General features: G+C 50.2%; 1 protein-coding gene across 3 annotated transcripts in view; it reads left to right on the plus strand.

Moving 5' to 3' along the window:
- bbs9 (Bardet-Biedl syndrome 9) overlaps positions 1-7,500 on the plus strand; it is a 91,522-nt gene that overhangs the window by 68,677 nt on the left and 15,345 nt on the right. The gene's annotated exons all lie outside the window — the stretch shown is intronic.

Raw genomic sequence — 7,500 nt, forward strand, 5'->3', positions numbered from 1 at the left:
ACACACACACACACACACACACACACACACACACACACACACACACACACACTTGCCTAAGTCACATTAGCACTCAGCTTAACTTACTGGCTCAAACTTTGACACAACATTGTGGTCTGATGTTGTTGACACTGAGTTTGCAGGTTGTGTGTGTCGGCCACCTCGAGGTGCTGTTAACGGTCATGTGACCCAGGGCTTCACCTGGTGGGAGGTCCTGACCTGTCACTGCTGTTACTGCTGCTGCTGCTGCTGCTGCTGCTACTGCTCTGCTGCTGCTGCTGCTGCTGCGTGCCGACTGTGAGTCGGAGGTAAAGAGCGAAAAAAACAAACCCTGAGGGTGTCGAGGGCAGCAGCCGCCAATAAAAGAGAACAAATCAGTTCAAAAGCCCACACACACACACACACACACACACACACACACACACACACACACACACCTTCCGCCTACCTGTCTGTGACTTTCAAGTCATTAGGCGCCGCGGCGAGCCAGCGGGAGAGCGAGAGAGAGAGAGCGTTAGCTTGACTTGAAAGGCATCAAAAAGAGAGAGAGAGGATGTGAGTGGAGCTTGCTCGACCCTTCAGCTGGAGAAGAAGAGATGAAAGAGAGGGAGAGAGAGAGAGAGAGAGAGCGAGAGGCCGCTGGTGCTGCTTTGCTCATCCGTGTGTGTGTGTGTGTGTGTGTGTGTGTGTGTGTGTGTGTGTGTGTGTGTGTGTGTGTGTGTGTGTGGTCAGGTGGTCAGGTGGTCAGACATAGTTTTTGAGGTTTGGGGATTTTTTTTTTCCTCCAGTCGTTAATAATTGTGTAATGAACAGATATTATGTCAGTCAATATTGTGTCAGACCAGCTGAGTGATGATGCAGTATCATTCACACTGTTACAAACTGCTACAGTGTTTCTCTTGACATCAAGGGCCAGGAAAATAAAAATAAACCACCACCTCCGCTGAGTCTGGAAACCAAACCAAGCAGGCTTCACACCCAGCGGCTGACATCACAGTGACATCACAGTGACATCACAGTGACCCGGCCATCTTCACACTCACTCGCTAGTCCGGATGCTCCTCACTGATGTCGCAGCAGAAGCACCCCATCCCAGGTGAACTGAACTGCTGCCTCCGGGCCAGGAGGAGGCGGCGTCCTGCATGATGTCACGGAGGGGACGGGGTTTCCCCGAGGCTGCTGAGTGGCTCCACCAGCCACCCAGACCTGCTGGTTGCTGTTCCTGTGGCGGTGGAGCAGTGGAGCTGATGGTACCAGGTGGTGGTACCACTGGAGCTAATGGTACCAGTGGAGATGATGGTACCAGGTGGTGGTACCAGCGGAGCTAATGGTACCAGTGGAGGTGGTGGTACCGGTGGAGATGATGGTACCAGGTGGTGGTACCACTGGAGCTGGGATCTTCTCCCCTCCGGCCGTCTGCGGTTGGGAAGTGGTGAACCAGTCTGGAGTCGACTCCCAGATCTCTGATCCATGAATCAAGCCCCATCACATCCTGCTGTCATGAGTGATGAAAGGTTGGGAGCAGACGCTGCCGCTCGGAATTCCTCCGGGAGAGACAGAGGAGCCCCTCTAGTCTGGCGGCGGAAAACACGCTTTTCCGTTTTGTTGTGGCTGGGAATTCTGTCTGATTCCAGCCAGTGTTTTCCACTGAGCCACTGAGCAGGTCCAGTCAGGTTCTCAGAACCAGGGGGACCAGAGTTCTGCTGTGGTGGTTTGTCTGGGAGATCACACGCTCACACACACACACTCACACACTCACACACACATACACGCATACGCAGCAGGGAGGGGCCTTCACCCTGAACAGGATCCTCTAGGACCCTCCAGGCCCTCGGCCACCTGTCCTGACCCGGACAGGAAAACTAGACCTTGTTTGGCCTCTCTCTCTCTCTCTCTCACACACACACACACACACACACACACGCGTGCACGCACACGCACACACTAAGCGTCCTCACAGATGTAAAGAGGAAACTCTGTGGCTCTGTGAGTTTGTGAGATCTGCTACTTCTGCATGCATGCGCTTCTCTCTCAGGAATTCTGGGTAATTTATGTTTCCAGAAGATGGAGAAGAAGAAGTGTTGCAGACATAAATTTCAAAAAACCTGTGTTCTGAAAAGGCTCCTCGTCGGCTTCCGGCAGGTTTCTGTGTTTTTTAACGGAGTTGTTGGAACTCCTGAATGCTCCATTGCAGAGATTCGAAAGAAAATCTGCTTTTTATTTTCCGTCCCGCTGCCTCGTCACTCCACGTTCCTCGAGTCCTTCTGGGTGTCGACGTGTGAACGTCTGTGCAGTCGGAACACCGCTCAATGACAAGTCAAGACTTTTAGCGCAAAAATAATCATCCGACAGCTTCTGGTCGGTTGCTTGGTTTATTTATCTACCTGGAACCATGAATTTGAACCTGCAGTGGAAGCCGTGACTCTGTGACCCCTGTGATCCCACTGGTGACCCCAACCCACCCTGGCTCACACACACACACACACACATTCGTTAGCCAGGTTTCCAGGCGTCACCAGTAGCCGCGGTGGCGCTGACGACCAGACAGCAGCAACATTGTCTGATCAGCTGTTCCACCTCCAGGCTACAGCGCCCCCGCTGGTTACGCTCAGGATGTGGGGACGGAATTCCCATCGTCGGCGGTATGTGGGCGGAGCCTAGGGAAGTGGGGACGGCTCGTCTGGGGGTCCGACTTTGATCCAGTTTGGCCTCGACATGTTTCCAGGGGCTTTAATGTGTCACTCAGACTCCACATCAAGTCACGGGAGGGTTTGGTTGCTTTCATTGTTCTGGTTGGAGCTTCAATTACTCTTTTATTCCTCCTTTGGCTCAGACACACTCAGAATATGACCACAAGACTTCCTGTTTGCACCTCCTTCCTGGTTTTTGTTTTGTGTTTTTTGTTTTTTTTTTATAAAATGATAAATGAAAAATCCTTTCCATTAAATAGATAAATAACTAGATAGACAGATTTAATTTATTGATCCCAAATTGGAAAACTACAATGTTGCAGCACTTTAAAAAAAATGGTACACGCACATGCTGATAGAAATGGCTTCATGCCGCGGAGAAGAAGTTCTGAGGTTCTGACTCGGTATTAAGTGTTTATGAGTCCAGTAGGACCCAGTGGGAAGCACCACCTTGAGGATGGTGGAGGAACTGAAGGTGTGATGAAGTTCCACCACTGAGGAGCAGCAGCTCTTCTGGCCTCCAGCAGCGTCAGCACAAGAAGAAGAAACCAGACGGCCCGCAGCTCCGGCGCTGGAAACCCAGATGTGTGTGTCCTCAGGACATGTTGTGTGTGTGTGTGTGTGTGTGTGTGTGCGTGTGTGTGTGTGTGTGTGTGTGTGTGTGTATGTGTGTGTGTGTTGACTGCAGTGTCCATTCAGACGGCGGCTCCTCAGGGAACCTTCCAGCAGGAACCAGCTACTCCTCTGGGAGGCGCTGTAGGAAGTGCAGCTTCCAGCAGTCGGGGAGAAGGGGGGGGGGGGTCATAGCCCCGCCCCCTGCTGCTTTTCACATTAGAGCAGCGCAGGGCCGCCATGTCACAGAGCCGCCGTTGTGGCTTTAGCGTGCTAGCGACTGGGCTAGTGCTCGTGGAGGAATTAACATTATGGTAAAAGGAAATACTGTAAAGTAGTAGCAGTAGCAACAGCAGCAATAGTAGTAGCAGCAGCAGTAGTAGCAGTTGCAGTAGTAGTAGTACAAGAGTCAGCAGCCAGTTAGCAGCAGGTTAGCGGTGCGAGGATCTGGCACTCAGCTTCTTCAGTCTGGGTGGCTGCTACCTGCTAGGCTAGTCTATACTTGAGCCAATCAGTGAAGAGGGAAGGTTTTCTGGATCAACAGCGAGTTTCAAGAAGAATCACTTTCTCCATCGTCCTGCTGCTCCTGAGGGCCCACCCCCACCCCCGCTAATAGAAGCTTCTTTGTTGCCCCCCCACCACCCCACCGCCGCCTCCCCTACCCCACACTTTTTCTTTTTTTTAACAAGGGACCTTTAATTTGGCGAGAAGGAAGTCATGAATTGTGGAGTGTACTTTTCCACTGACGGCCTGGGAAGTGCTGGGATCTCCTTCACACTCAGGCTGTTAGATGGTGAACACATGTGGGAGTCGTGTTGCTTGTCCTACCCCCCCTCTCCTCCAAACACACACACACACACCTCCCCCTCTCCTCTCAGAGAGGAATATTCAGAATATTCCTCCAGTGGAGACTGGGCACCGCCGGGTCAGACGGCGGCGTCATGTGACTGCGGTGGCTTGATTGTAACCAGCTGAACCTTCAATATTTTTCATGCAAATATATACACAGATTACAAACGCAGGTCCTGTGTTTCTTCCACTAAAACAAGCAGATGAGTGAGTGGCTTTCCCCTGCTTGTTTTCGCTGCTTACGGTTGACATAATGTTCTTGTTTGTCCCATCAGGGATAATTTCACCACATTTAAACACTCTGTAATTATCAAACCCAAAACTCATCTGGAGGAATGAAACAGCAGAGCGGAGACTGACTGGTTCACTGCCTGACTGACTTTGGTCAATTCATCTGTGAGTGTGTGTGTCTGTGTGTGTGTGAGCGAGAGAGAGAGAGTTTATCAGAGGAGACGTGTCAATTAGCAGGGGGGTACAGAAGGCAGAGCCACAGGTCAAAGGTCACAGCGAGGGGATTCGTCAGCTGTCACTAACTATAAAAACCTACTGTGTCCTCGTCCGTGTGCGCGTATGTGTGTGTGTGTGTGTGTGTGTGTGTGTGTGTGTGTGTGTGTGTGTGTGTGTGTGTGTGTGTTGTGGGTCAGTGGCTTCAGAGGCTGTGAACACATTTTCTCTTGCACACGCACACATACACACGCACGCACGTACACTCACTCTGTGTGTGGCGACTCCTGCGGTGGAATCATTCCATTTCATTTGAATTCAAAAATAAATAATTTTTTTCAAATGAAAAAATCAATACAAGCCTGGAGCTTCAGGCTGGGATGATCTGATTGGCTGACAATCAATCAGCAACTTTTTCATCACAGTAAGAATCCTCATCCCTACCCTGTGTGTGTGTGTGTGTGTGTGTGTGTGTGTGTGTGTGTGTGTGTGTGTGTGTGTGTGTGTGTGTGTGTGTGTGTGTGTGTTCGCGCTCTGATTGGCCGTGGAGCAGCTCCAGCTTTGAAGGAAACTAATCACATCCTCACACACGCACACACACACACTAGAAGAAACACACCTGCCATACTCATCCGCTTCTTCACACACACACACACACACACACACACACACACACACACACACACACACACACACACACACACACACAGCCTGATTTTGTCATATCCTCTAGTCATCTACTTAAACACACACACACACACACACACTTGAATTCCACTCTCTCTTCAACCCTCCGAGTCAATATACACTCACATAATGTAAACGCTGCATAAACAAACACACACCTAGTGCGCTTACCTTTGCCACACACACACACACACACACACACACGGGCCAAAGCCAGCCCTGCGGTGCGTTCCAGCGGTTTGAATTAATTTGAGAAAGTAGGTGAGAGGTAACCTGTGGTGTGTGTGTGTGTGTGTGTGTGTGTGTGTCTGTCTGTCTGTCTGTCTGTCTGTCTGTCTGTCTCGCGTTTGTGTGTGTATGCGTGCACGTGTGTGAGAGTCGTAAGAAACGGTAACGAAGCCAAGAATTCTTGGAAACAAGCGCGACTAGAACTGTTGCTGCTAAGGCTAGCACTGCTGCTTGCACTAATGCGAGCCGCTACGCTAACGCTTCTGATGCAGCTTGTTTCCCATTGGGCGGCAACTTTTGATACAGCAGACGTTGCGTTGTTGCACTTTGAGGCGTCCAGTGAAGCAGTGGTGGAGCCCCCTAGAGGAGAGAAGCACCACCTGCTCCTTACTGTGCGTCTGGAGCTTCTCCTCCTGGTGTTGGCGCCATCTGTGGGAGGGGAAGTGAAAAGAAAAGAAAAGGAAAGAAAAGAAAAGAAAAGAAAAGGAAAGGAAAGAAAAGAAAAGAAAAGGAAAGGCGGTGAGCCAAAACCAGAGGCTGTTTGTTTGTGCGGCGCAGATTGGCTGTTGTTGTGCGTCGCTCATCCTGGAAGTGTCTGAGACAGATGGAGGGATGACGGAGGTGGAGATGATACGGAGGTGTAATTATCCCCGCGGTTCTCCCTCACATCAGCCGCAGTGCATTCCTGCCACGTTGTTCTTTGCTGGTTAACCACACTTGCACATTTATATTCGGCGGCATGTTTTTTCTCACTTATGGTGCAAGTTTTTTTTTTTTGGTTTGTTTTTTTTGTGTGTGTGTTTTTCTTTTTGTTATTTTTTTATTTGATCTCGGGCTTCAAACAGACTTGTCAACTATAAAGGCTGTGAAGCCTTTAAAAGGAAAATGAGGGTCTGAATAAACCAGCGCAGACTGACGCCACCAGTCACAGAAATATGATTGGAAACAGACAGAGTTGTTTTTTTGTACAGAAGGCTGCAAACACAGGGCTCAGGCCCCATTTACACGGATACGCGTTAATGGGGCCTGCAAGGAGTGAACTTGCAGCGCCGCACCAGGCCCGGCATAGGTACTGCATTGTTTTCGGTCTTTTCCAGTGTTTCTGTGTACACAGGGATTTTTTTTTAATACAGCTTTGCGCAAAAAAAAAACCCGTCTCGGTGTAAAAGACGTCCAGGATGAGAGATTCAGACAGTCGGTTGATCAGCTGTGGAGACTGAGAAAGTCACAGAGGCGCGTGTGTGTGTGTGTGTGTGTGTGTGTGTGTGTGTGTGTGTGTGTGTGTGTGTGTGTGTGTGTGTGTGTTAGAGACAGACAGAGAGGGGGGTGGGGGGGCTGGTGAAGCAGGGAAGTGCTGGAGCCAGAGAGATTGACCCAGACATGACCTGTCTATGAGAACATGCTTTAACCCCTCTCACACACTCTCTCTCTCTCTCAAACACACACACACACACACACACACACACACACACACACACACACACTAGATAGAGGAGCAGATAGCTCGGCTGTTCATCAGGCTGCTGATAGAAAACCATGATAACATTTCTAATAAAAAACAGCATCATGTGATGGTGTCCAACAGCAGTTGCGAGGCGGTTTACATTCAAACTTATTTCAGATTTATTACAGATTGACTTCAGATTCATTCCAGATTTATTACAGATTTGTTCCATGGTGAAGGAGCAGATTACGGTCGAACAGACAGAATTCTGTTTCCGGCTGCTTTCCAGAGAGAGCCGCCATGCACTCTCCTCTCCTCTCCTCCACTCTCTTCTCCTCTCCTCTCCTCCCCTCTCCTCTCCGCCCGCGTGTGTGTGTGTGGTTGTGTGTGTGTGTGTGTGTGTGTGTGCGTGTGTCCATCCCATCCGTCCACTCCTGTCTGACCTCAAACTCACCGGCTGGCTGGTGACCAATCAGATAACAGGTGGTCGGCTGCCGTTTGGCCGTGAAGGGCTGAAAGTGGCTCAGTGTGTGTGTGTGTGTGTGT

The sequence above is a fragment of the Nelusetta ayraudi genome, unplaced genomic scaffold, assembly GCF_046127955.1.
Source record: "Nelusetta ayraudi isolate G7.1 ecotype Tasmania unplaced genomic scaffold, CSIRO-AGI_Nayr_v1 ptg000003l, whole genome shotgun sequence".
Taxonomy (NCBI): Eukaryota; Metazoa; Chordata; class Actinopteri; order Tetraodontiformes; family Monacanthidae; genus Nelusetta; species Nelusetta ayraudi.